This window comes from Rattus norvegicus, chromosome 17 (genome assembly GCF_021556685.1).
Source record: "Rattus norvegicus strain SHRSP/BbbUtx chromosome 17, alternate assembly SHRSP_T2T, whole genome shotgun sequence".
Lineage (NCBI taxonomy): Eukaryota > Metazoa > Chordata > Mammalia > Rodentia > Muridae > Rattus > Rattus norvegicus.
This window is the reverse complement of record NC_141550.1, coordinates 27,156,691-27,169,175: the sequence shown is the minus strand read 5'-3', so window position 1 is coordinate 27,169,175 and position 12,485 is coordinate 27,156,691. Positions and strand designations below refer to the sequence as shown.

The following is a 12,485-nucleotide window of genomic DNA, read 5'->3' as shown; positions in this document are numbered from 1 at the left end:
TTTTCTTTTTAATATCCCCTTTCAAAGTAAGAATTAGTTTAATCTAAGAGCATCATAAGCGAAGTCAGCCATCCAGGAGGAGGGCCGTCGTGTCTGAAAATCACTGGAGGGAATTAGGAGAAACCACAGCTTTACCCAACTTTTACCCAACTCACACCGTGACGTGAGACATGTTAGCACTTGGGGAAAAACAGGTGTGGAGAGAAGGAGGGCCTTTGAAACGAACTCATCTGTTTCTGGTTGCCAGCCCAGATCTGCCAACCCTGGAGGGCGCCCTCTCTGTTTTCTCCTGGGACCCCACCCCACCCCCTGACTCCACCCATCGTGTCAGCCATCGCCACAAAATGACAGTTCTCGAAACCACCCCCTTGAACTTAGAGAGAAAATGTCTTAGAGAATCAGGAAGAGGAAGGGGGTGGGGTGGGGTGGGGGTGAAGAAAGTCAACACTGTAACTATCAAATAGACCATAGATCCAAAACATTATATAAGGGCAGCCTTGAGTGAAGGGTGAGAAAGTAAGGCTGAATGACCTGCTGGCAGAGGCTGGAGTCATGATTCATTCACTCACATCTCAATTGGACAGCTAAAAAGGGCCCTGAAAGGTGAGAGCTTTTAAGTGGCGCAAATATTATAGGATGTGATGGGTGGAATGCCATGATCTGGGATGGCGCGGGATGGCGCGGGATGGCGCGGGATGGCGCGGGATGGCGCGGGGTGGCGCGGGGTGGCGCGGGATGGCGCGGGATGGCGCGGGATGGCATGGGATGTGATGGGTAAGAGGCAACCCATCCCCCCACCCCCCAGACGGGAAAATGTTGAGCTCTGGGAAGGAAGGATCTGTCCAAAGGAGGTAGTCCTGTAAAGCATAGGATTCATTTATACTGGGGAGCAGCAGGGCATTCTTCAGAATGTCCTCTCCACCTGACCGTCCCGGCCAAGATGATGGTCTTAAGCCTACAACTCCAACGACACCGGAAGCCAGCATGCTTTCGCACTATACAGTTTAACCACTAGCATGTGTTGGAGGAACAGGCTCTCTAGACTTCCCCAGGGAAGATACTTACAAACATGCCAGGATCAAAGGAGTCACATGACAAAGGAGAGCCAGGACTCCCCACACTTCCCAGAAGCTCTTTGCTCCATGGAAACTGCCCACTCCTATTTGCAGAAGACAGTACATGAGCTTCCTCAGTAAATCTGAGTTCAGTATTGCCAGGCAGGGGTGTCCATAAGCCCAGCAGTCAGAAGGCTGAGGCAGGAGGATAGTAGGTTTGAGGCCAGCCTGGGTCACACACACACACACACACACACACACACACACACACACACAGAGAGAGAGAGAGAGAGAGAGAGAGAGAGAGAGACAGAGAGAGAGAGAGAGAGAGAGAGAGAGAGAGAGAGAGAGAGAGAGAGAGAGAGAGAGACTTTGTCTCAAAGAAGAAAGAAAAAAGCAGCACATTGGGGGAAGTTAGAGTGCAAGGGGGCTATTTTCCAGTATTATCTTTGAGATAACTCAACTCCCAAAAGATGTGTCTTGTTCCTCAGTTTCCCCCACAGCACCACACCCCCAGGATCCACTACTAAAATCTTTAGGGCATGCTTATTGGTAAAATCTCATCATAGACATTTTACTTGAAAAAAAGAAAAAAAACCCAAAGTCGAAGTATGATTTAATAATAGTACCAGTTGCTCTGTCTGCTTGCGGATAAAGATACAGTTCTCAGCTGTCTCTCCAGCACCACACTGCCAGTCACTTACACCGTCTGCTATGATGATAGTGACTAAGCTTCTGAGACTACCGGGCAGGCTCTGAGAAAGTTTCTTCTGCTCTTTGATAGAGAATTGGTTGAAAGGAGTGTAGCCGAAACTGTAGCCAAAGGTGGCATTGTGCTTCCAGAAAAGTCTCAAGGAAAGGCGTTTCAGGAAGCAGTCATAGCTGTGGGATCAGATCCGCTGAGAAAGGAAGAGATGCGTAGATTCATCCGGTTAGTATGAAAGATGGAGACAAAGTTCCCCCAGAATATGGAGGCACCAAAGTGGTTCTAGACAACAAGGATTTATTTCTTATTTTCAGATGGCGATATTTTTGGAAAGTATGTGGACTGAAATCACTGTTGAAATCGTATAACATGAAGTGCCCATTCCACTGACAGTGTGAACTATTTCAGCACCTAAATAATTTCTATGCCTTCTTTTATACTAAACTGATGACATTCTAACTTAAAAAAATGTATAAGTTGATAGATCTTGAACCAAGAGTGCGTGTATGTTGGTGGATTGGTCCACAGCACAGTGATATTGGGATATGCTGGGATCTTTGAGAGATGGCAATTAGTACAAACTAATTAGGACATTAGTAATGGTGTCTCAGGAAGGGATTAATGTAGTTCTGGGAACATAGTTAACCGTCAAGAATCTAAGTTGTTTAAAAAGAAGGGGCGAGGGGATTCCATTTTTCTCTTTGTCTTGCCCTCTGACCTCTTCCCTCCTGCATGATGCCTGTCATGGTGTGGGACGGCCAGGAAGCACACCCTCCAGAGGCAGATGCGTTGTAATTTCCAACCCTGGGCTTTTGATCTCCCAAAGAGCAGCTAAGAGAAAACTTTTCACTGTAAAGTTCCCAGGCTTGTGGGTTTTGTTATCGCAACATAGGATAGATGAATGCACACTTTATTAACAGAATATTTCTCAAAGTTTTACATTGATAGGAAAATTGAGGATAGTGCATAACTTCCACAGACTTTAATACCCTACTCACTTTTATGGATGTCTTAGACTAGTATGTTTCATTAGTTGTGATTCATGAGCCAGTATTGATATATTTTTATTCAATGAATGCTTTATTTAGCTCCTATGTTTCAGTCTTACTTTTTTTGTTACTTGATTTTTTTTCTTGTTTGTTTGTTTCATTTTTCTTTCTGGGTACCACATTACGCCAAGTGATTTCATCTCTGTAGCCTCCTCCGGGGTGTGACAGCTCCTTGTTTTTGATGACCTTGGTGGCTTTAAGGAGCATTCGGGATTTTGTAGACTGTTCTGAAGCCAGGCTTGGTTGATGGTCTTCTCATGCCAAGGTATCTGGGCTTTGGTGCTCAGCTGGGAGACCACTGAGGTGAAGGGCCACTCTAGTCCTGACTGTCAACATGACTTGCCCGATTGATGCTGCCATTGCCGAGAAAAGGCATTTTCACTATGAAGTTCCTCCTCTAGTCCTTTCTCCATGTCTTCCCTGGAAGTTATCACTTGCAACCCACACTTGAAAAGTGAGGAACTGAATATGAGAGTTTGTTTTATTTTTGTTTTGTTTTTTGAAACACTCTCAATACACAGCCCTGGCTGCCCTTATACTCGATGTGTAGCCCAGGCTGACCTTGAACTTAATTATCCTCTTGCCTTGGCCTTATAGGTATGTGTCACCCTGTCTGTCTGCTGTTTTACTTAATGGTCTTAAAAAAAACCAGTCATTTTAGGGTGAAACAGAAGTACAGACATCTCCCGTGTACTTTCTTCTGCCCTGTGTGCACAGGCACACTTCCTGTCTGCCGTCTTCACCAGAGTCGAGCATCTGCTACGATTGGTAGTGTGTGCTAAACACATCACTGTCACCCAAAGTCCACAGCGAACACCGGGGCTCACTCTTGGTTTGTACACACTTGTCCAATGGTAGACACAGGGGTCTACCACTGTAGGGTTGCACGGTGTGCCTGAGACCGTCTGTATCTCTCCACACTGCTCATCCCTTGTAGCTCTGATCATCTCCGTTTTTTCTAGAATGGCATCTCCTTAGCATCATTTGGTATGTTTTCTTTCTTCCAGACTAATCTCTGTACTTGAGTGTCCCCCACATTCTTGTGTGTCTGATCTGTTCTTTAATTGATTGGCAGTGGAACAGTCGATCTATTCCTTCTAATCTTCTTCTTCCTCAATCCAATCGGGGTCCCGTCATTTCCCCAGATCTGAAGTCAGACATCATCCCTTTTGGACCTTCCTGGCCACCTCAGATACCACTGCAGACTCGGGCCTTTCCGCTTTCCTGACTTCGTTCTTAGCATTTTCTATCACAGCTGCCGTTTTAATTTGTTTTGTTTAATGCCCTTCCTTGTGAGGACAAAGACCACTGCTGCATTATTTTCTATTGGTTTCCAGCATCTGGTATGCTGCCAACTCATAGGAGTGAATAAATACGTATCAGTGTTTAAAGCTGATAAACCTAACCACTACACCACACACATGCACGCACATACAGAGAGAGAGAGAGAGAGAGAGAGAGAGAGAGAGAGAGGCAGGTAGGAAGACAGAAACAGAGAGAGAGAGAGAGAGAGAGAGAGAGAGAGAGAGAGAGACAGGTGGAAGACAGAAACAGAGAGAGAGAGAGGCAGGTAGGAAGACAGAAACAGAGAGAGAGAGAGAGAGAGAGAGAGAGAGAGGCAGGTAGGAAGACAGAAACACAGAGAGAGAGAGGCAGGTAGGAAGACAGAAACAGAGAGAGAGAGAGAGAGAGAGAGAGAGAGAGAGAGAGGCAGGTAGGAAGACAGAAACAGAGAGAGAGAGAGAGAGACAGAGAGAGAGAGAGAGGCAGGTAGGAAGACAGAAGCAGAGAGAGAGAGAGAGAGAGAGAGAGAGAGAGAGAAACAGACAGAGATAGAGACAGAGAGAGACTTTATGCAAATATAGACATCTGACCACTCACCTGCCTTGCCCCTCACCTCCAGAGAACAGAGGCAGTTCACGGTCGGAAGAGTGACTCTAGAAGGTGCAGTAACCATGACCAGCTCTTTCCTCTTCTCCTACAGTGTGCTTGCTATAGTGCCTGTATTTTCCATTTGAGATGAATTTACCCCAGGGATGTTTTTCCTATGGATTTTTTTAGTTTTCGGTTTAAATCTTTAATTAAAAAATTTTTACTGCTTTTGAGTGAGTCAGATAATTTCGAGCGCTATGAGTCTAGTTAGCTACCTTCCCAGGTTCTCTACACCCCACCCAGAGCTAAGCAGCTACCCTGTATTAGATAGACCCCTCGGGTTCTTCAAGGTCAAGGAGGCATGCACACTGGGCTTTGTGACTCTCCTTCTAGACCACGTTCCAAGTACTAGGCTGACAAATCCTATCTCCCAGTATCTTCAAGCTCTTTTCGAAGGTCAGAGTGGACATCTGTCAGAACCTGCCCTCCTAAGGGAAGATTTCTCCAGGAAGAGTGCTCCTCGAAAACCTAGAACAGTGGTTCTCAAACTCTGGGTCATGACCCCTTTGGGAAGTCAAATGAGCCTTTCATAGGAATCTCCTAAGACAATCAGAAAACAGATATTTACATTGTGATTCAGAACAGTAGCAAAATTACAGCTATGAAGCAACAACAAAAGTAATTTTATGGTTCGGGGTCATCACAACACCAGGAACTGTATTAAAGGGTCGCAGCTTTAGGACGGGTGAGAACCACTACTCTTGACCTTGAGGACAGGGTGAGCAGGAGTGCAGGAGGCAGCTGAGTGGCAGCATGAGGTGCACAGGACACCTAAGCAACTGGGCCACTTGATTTGTCCTCTGAACCTGGATGTCAACAGCAGGCCACCTCCCTTGCTGAAATCCTGTTCCCCTGGCTAACGATGGGAATGTTGCCTTCACACCGGTCTCTGTGCCCATAAATGACAGAATAGTTCACATGTGTGAGCCAGGTCTTCTCCCCCTTTCCCGTCGCTCTAGCATGCAGTGTAATGTTGGTCATAGCCCTTCTCTTTCCAGACCTCGGGTCTTCTCTTTCTGAGCCCACGATATCAGTACAGATTCCCTTAGGAATTCATAGCGTTTCCATCTCGTTCCCAGTCTCAAACAAACCTACAGCCTGTGTTCCTACGCTGGGCTTACTTTCTAAACTGTAACCTAGAGTTTTAGAAAGAGGGTTAGTATTTTGAGGAAAGAGTGTAATGTCATTTTATAGTAATGTTTCCAAACATTATTGAACAAGATGTCCATCTCGCCAGCCTCCCAACCTTGGATACTACGGATAGTTTTAAATTTTGAAAGCTGAGTTGCTAAAATCTGAATGTCTGATTAATTTTGCTATTGTTCACCTGACTCCCGGGGAGTGGGGTTGGGGGAACCAGCATCATTCCAAACCTCTAGCTGTTAGTACTTCCTTCTCTCTAATCACATAGTTTTATCAACCCTCCCCCCATTGAGATAGGTATTAGTTTTCTCATACCAAGGTATGACTATTTATCTACGTAGTTAATTTCATTACTGACTTTCCCTTGTTATCTATCCAAGTATATTTCTCATGTAGCTATTAGATAATCAAATACTTTGGTGTTTTGGTAACATTTTCTGTTTTCTGTCTGGTTTAAAAAGAAATCTCCACCCATCCTCAATTCTACTCTACTCTTTTTATTGCCATTTGCTTCTCTCCTCCCTTTGTGGAGGAGCCAAGTCAGGAAACAAAGGCGCTCTCAGAAACAGAGAGGCCTTGAAGTCTGTTCTCTGGGCTATTTCTTCGGCTCCTGCTGTCTTCCAGCAGCCTCTCCTAAAATGTCAGCAGAGCTGCAGTATAACACTTCAAGGTTGTATCAGGAAACAGGGCTGGGCCTCAGGAGAACTTTACAAGGATGGACAGCTTGGAAAAGAGGACGGAGGAAAAAAGGCAAACAGAAGAGGAAGGAAAGGGAGAGGGGAGAAAGAGGAGGAGAGAGATGAGGAGGGGGACAAGGAGAAGGAAAAGGGGAAGGGAAGAAGAGGAAGAAAAGGAGAGGGAGGAGGAAGAGAAGTGGGACGAAGAAAAGGGAAAAGAAAGAGGAAGAGGAGGAGGAAGAGGAAGAGGAAATGGAGAAAGAAGAAAAGAAAAAGGAGGAAGAGGAAAACAAGGAAAATCGGGAGGGGAAGAGGAGGAAGAAGAGGAGAAAAAGTAGAGTAAAAGGAGAAGAAAGAGGAGGGAGAGGAGGGAGACAAGGAAAAGGAAAAGAGGGAGGGGAGGAAGAAGAAGAGAAGGAGAAGGAAGAGGAAAAGGAGGAAGAGGAGGACAAGGCGAGGGAATAATCCCTTCTGTGAGAGGTTGAAGAGCAGAGAAGGAGGGAACTCGGGGGAGGCTTCACAGAGGACAGGAGTGGTGTGAGGATGAGGCTTCAATCCTGGCTAAGTGGCAACAGACAAGAGAAGAGGCCTTTCTGAGGAAAATGGCCTGAGCTGGGACAAAAGTGGAACAAGTGTTTTAGGGCAAAGAGCTTTCCAGACAGATAGACACTGCGTGCAGAAGAGAGATGGAGGCAAAGCTGGAAAGAGGACCGCAGATGACAAACAGAGTAGTGGTCTGGTTGCGGTCCTGTCGGTAATGGAGTCCAAGCTGCAGAATCAGACAGGTGGTCCTGTCCCTATGCCACAGTAGGAATCCATCTGAATTAATTCTCGGGTCCATTTAATCATCCAATTCATGGTGGGTGTGTCTTAAAAACTGATCATCTCACTCAATGGGGCGCCTCTCCTAAACTTATTGAACCCATCAGTGATTGCTATGATTACACCTATTGGATTTGCTGCTTCCTAACTGTGCCCGGAAAGGCAGTGTGGGGAGTATCTGTAAGGTTCCTTAGCTTTTACATCCATCTGCCATTTCTTCTTATCAGGCTTCTCTGAGATTGGAGATTGGCAGCAGAGAGTTCTGCATTGACCAGGGTCTTTCTCTTGGCTAACTGGTCACAGATTGGACACAGAATACCCATGCCCCCAGAGCAGCTGATCTGCTTTGAGGAGAGTGACTTGCTACCTGATCAAAGAGCATGTGACCCAGATGTAAGCCAATCAACATCTCATAAGCCTCTGGCTAAGAAGAGGCTCCTGATCCACTCAAAGTTGGTGAAATGAATAAGCCTTTGGAAATGCTCAGTCAATTATCCCCCTCCTTCTTCTCCTTCTCCTTCTCCTTCTCCTTCTCCTTCTCCTTCTCCTTCTCCTTCTCCTTCTCCTTCTCCTCCTCTTCCTCCTCCTCCTCTCATCCTCTTCCTTCTCCTCCTTCTCTTCCTACTCCTCTTCCTGCTCCTTCTCCAACTCCAACTCCTCCCCTTCTCCTTCTCCTCTTCTTCCTCCTCCAATACCTCCTCCTCCCCCTCCTCTTCCTCCTCCTCCTCCAACTTCTCTTTCCCCTCCTCCTTGGTACAACTTAGAAGTCCCTCATCTCGAGATTATTTAGATTATCCTGCAAAGGGAAAGCAGTCACGTGCGAATCATACCAGACAGCCCTGTGCTGCTCGATCACCCAGCCAGCAAATCCCCTTTTTAGATTCTCTTGTTAGAGTTGGATTTCTTGTCCACTTGCAAATGAAGGAACTACCACTGTGCTGGATACAAAGTCCTTCTAAGATGTCTGCTCCCTCCAGCACAGGGAAAGCGAGAAACTTTACTGTGTTTTATGAGTGACATCCAGACGAAATGATTCAGGGACTGTTGGTGCAGCCCCTCCCCCAACTTCCAGTACACTCCGACACCTGCACCCTGTCCCACTCACCAAAGGCAATAGGCATAGCACTGTGAGGCTTTGCGCCACCAGATAGGGTAACACTTGTTGCCAGCTGCTCAGTAAGCTAGCCAAAGGCTCGTTTGTTGAGACCACTTCTGGTACCAGCTGTCTTACATAGGCCTAACTACTGGCTATCACCGCCTTGTGACTCACTCCCAAACCTAGTCGCTTTGAGAAGTAACCTTCAGCTTAGCACACAATTATGTAGGATTGCTGTGTTTTAAAATCTTGTTATATATTTCTTTTTTTCAGAGTACACAGTTGGAGGAGAGTTCTTCAATTTCAGCTAAGCTCACCTCTTAGACCCAAGAAAACCAAAGTCTGAAGAATAAAATCAAGGTGCCTGTTACCATTTAGAACCAGACCCCCACCCAACGGTATAAATAAAGTTTTATTAGCAAAGAGCCATGCCTGTTGATTTCTGTAGTGTCTGTGGCCATCTTCATGTAACAAGGGCTGACTTGGTAGTTTCTAGACTGCATAGTCTACAACACTGAATATATGTACTGTGGTCCTTTACAGAAAATATTGTCCCCTCCTACTCTTGAATGTAGTCTCCCAGAGTCTCTCTGTTTCAATCACTTTGCTGTGAACAGAGCTTTGTACAAATAAAACTCTACAAAGACATAAACCCATTGCCCACACTGTGTGAACCCAACTGGCATCTTTTTCTAGCCTGTAATCTATTCTTCCACTGGAAATGGGAATTTACAACTAGAAGTCCACTTATTTTAAGTACCTTCTATATCCCAGGCACTGCCCTGGGCCCTGGGATTCTATCACTAAGTCAAAGGCATGTGAACCCAAGTGTCCATGAAATATACATCCCCCCTGGGCAGAGGTGGATAAAGATAGCATTTTTCACTTCTGTCCCCAAGATGAATTATAGCCCAAGATGACAGAGCTTCTGAGGTCAGAGTTGGGTCTCAAATGCAGGTGGAAGTCACTAAATGCAAATGTGTCTGGGTGTGTTTCTGTGTTGTCACAGAGTTTCAATGTCACATGGTTTCAATGGCTCTCCTCCTTCAGTTCCAAATCTGTTTCTTACAAAAACCAGGCCAGTTCATCAGAGAACCAGCAGACCCTCAATCAGGGTGGGAAAGCTTACCTCTGCCCTCTCTCCCAAGTGTCCTCTTAAGAGAAGATACCAAGGCCAGAACTGAGAAGTCAGGTCCCAGCTCTGTGGGCCCAAGGGATATCTGGTTATTTAAGCGAATTTTTGTCAGGCTTAAAAAGTGTGCAAATTACATACAAATGTGTACTTTCCTATGAGACCATGAAGCAACAGTTCTCAAGAAGTAATTTAAAAAAAAAATTTCTATGGCCCAGGAGAGGAAGAGAAACAAAGAGGACGAGAAAGACATGGAAGGGAGAGGGGCTTACAAAAGCAAGATGACCCCAAGTCGTAAGCAGACAGAGAGCCTTGGGATTAGCCTTTCTGCTCTGCTCTCAGGCGGCCCCTCCTCTCTCTACAGACCCCCTTCTCTCTGCAGAGCCTGTCTTCTCTCTACACCCTCTCCTCTCTCTGCAGACCCCTTCTTCTCTGTGAAGACCCCCCTCTTCTCTCTGCAGACCCCCTCTTCTCTCTGCAGACCCCCTCTTTTCTGTGCAGACCTTGTCTTTTCTCTGCAGACCCCTCTCTTTTCTCTGCAGACCCCCTCTTTTCTGTGCAGACCCCCTCTTTTCTATGCAGACCCCTCTCTTTTCTCTGCAGACCCCCTCTTCTCTCTGCAGACCCCCTCTTTTCTATGCAGACCCCCTCTTTTCTCTGCAGACCCCTCTCTTTTCTCTGCAGACCCCCTCTTTTCTGTGCAGACCCCCTCTTTTCTCTGCAGACCTTGTCTTTTCTCTGCAGACCCCTCTTTTCTATGCAGACCCCTCTTCCCTCTGTAGCCCCCCTTCTCTCTGGAGAGCCCCCTATTTTCTTTGCAGACCCCCTTCAAGGAGAGTTAGGAAAGGGACAGGTGCCTATGAAATCGGAACTCTTTGAGAAGTCTCTTGTTATGTTCCTGTAATCCCAGCATGTGGAGGCTGACGCAGATCAATGCCAGCCTAGGACACAGTGAGATTCTGTCTCAACACTCTAGAGAAATGAGGGGTGAGGTGGGGAGATTTTGTATTTGTACTGCAATTTTAGGATTATGAAAGTTGTTCTAAAATGCTTCCCTACCCGAACTCTTGCTTTTTTCCATAGTTCTGCACTATGGAAACCATTTTCTGGAGACCTAAAATGACTCTGTTCTGTGTACTATGAGGGTTTTAATGAATCCTGTAAATCCCCTTAAAGTAGTGTCTGCACTGGAGGAAAATTACCTGTGAGTTTATTATTCTCAGTCTAAACTAAATAGCAAATTGCCTTAGAGAAATTTATGACTGAGCTCTTTCCTGATCTGTTGAAGGACTTCTCTGACACCTGGAAAACATCACTAGGACTCAGCCACTGAGATCTTAAGGGATCGTTGGGGTTGAGAGTCACATCTGTGGAGTGTCAGACATTTCAAAAGCTTCTATCCTTATTTAGGAACAAGAGAAGAAAGATTCGCTCACAGGACCAGAATCCCATGAGTCTATGAAATCTAGAGTCTATTGTGTGTCCAGACATCATTCAACCAATGCTGGGGTTTCTCATAGGAGCCACAGCCTAGATGATCAGGAATGAAGGAGCCAATCAAGTCCCTATCAGTCAACATGGAACTCTTGAAGCATAGAAACAAGTCATATATTCATATATATATATTACTAATATGTATCACAACTAAAGTGAGCAAAGTGTGAGAAGAGAGGTAGATGGGGCTATATGTTCTTGGGGAGCTGGGAAGAGCACCCACGAGGAAGACACCAGTAGGAATGAATTTGGGGACTTGTGGGATAAAGAGAAGAAAGGGTCAGAGCAAAAAGGACCCTTGGAATGTGCAGAGTGTGGGGCGAGGGGCTTACAAGCCACAAAAGGGATGTTGATTCTATTCTAAATGAGCCAAGCAGTAGGGGAATAGGAGCAGAGACTGGCTTCGACTCTAACTGCTCTCTGTGAGAAATTCTAAGAAACGATTCAGGAGGAGGGAGAGCAGAAGGAAGGAAAACAGTAGTGAGTGCATTGTCAGAGCGGCAGGGTCCTGGAGCAGAGGCTGCCAGCTATGGGGCTATGGTCCAGTCTGCCTGCGGGCCTCTGTCCCCAACTCCTAAGCAAAGTGGGGCCCCTACAGTGGGTACTTGGTAAACAGAGAATGAGCAGAGGAAGACAGCCCTGACCCGGGCCCTCACAGCTTCCAAGTGAGGCAAAGCTATAGCTCCTTTAGTGGTGACAACATGGGTGGTGATCAGGGTGGATGTTTGCAAGAGGATTGGTGTGAAAGGTGTCTTTTCCCAGCAGAGCCTTGGAGGAAGCCAGGTACTGCAGGCTGGACTTGCAAACACTCTCCGGTGTCTGATGGGAAAGAGTTGTTGAGGGACAGAAAGGGGCAGTTTGGTGGAGCCCTCTGGCTACTGAACGGACACCCCGAGAGCTGAGATGTTCCACCTTTATCTGGCAGTCAGGCCTGCCCCTTGTCTCTAACCAAAAGCCTGCAGAACATTCTCTTAGGCTTCCTTCAAGCATACTCAGAAATTCCTTTCAGTTCCCTTTTCTGTGGGCTGTGCTGTAGGCAGGGATGGGCCCGATACCCTCCGCACCCTGGGGCTATCCATCCGGAAGTACTGAGTCAACAGCCCTTGCTCAGAATCCACCTCGGTCTCTTCCCACACCTCAGAGAAACTGTTCCCAGGAATGAGGTGGGGCAGCAGAAGGAGAGGGCTAGGTGTGTGCCTGCAGATCTCAGGGGTGGGAGGGAACTGGGATTAGGAGCCTGGGCCTTTTACTGGCACAGGGATGCCCAGAGAGCCCGTGCACACCTTAGTGGAGAGTCTAACCGTGAAGGTCTGAGGTAGAGAGAATTCATGTTTCTCATCAGTTCCCAGGGATTCGAAGTCCTCCAGGATCACCCTTCA

At 46.6% G+C, this 12,485-nt stretch overlaps 1 long non-coding RNA gene across 2 annotated transcripts; it reads left to right on the top strand.

Moving 5' to 3' along the window:
• The first annotated feature begins 376 nt into the window (after window positions 1-376).
• LOC120097899 (uncharacterized) lies at window positions 377-8,905 on the top strand. Of its 2 annotated transcripts, XR_015641252.1 has the most exons (3): window positions 468-603; window positions 1,840-1,986; window positions 8,754-8,905. It is a non-coding gene; the product is annotated as an uncharacterized LOC120097899 (long non-coding RNA). The 2 variants fall into 2 exon arrangements; XR_015641253.1 differs by lacking the exon at window positions 1,840-1,986 and having other exon boundaries at window positions 377-603.
• Window positions 8,906-12,485: the final 3,580 nt, after the last annotated feature.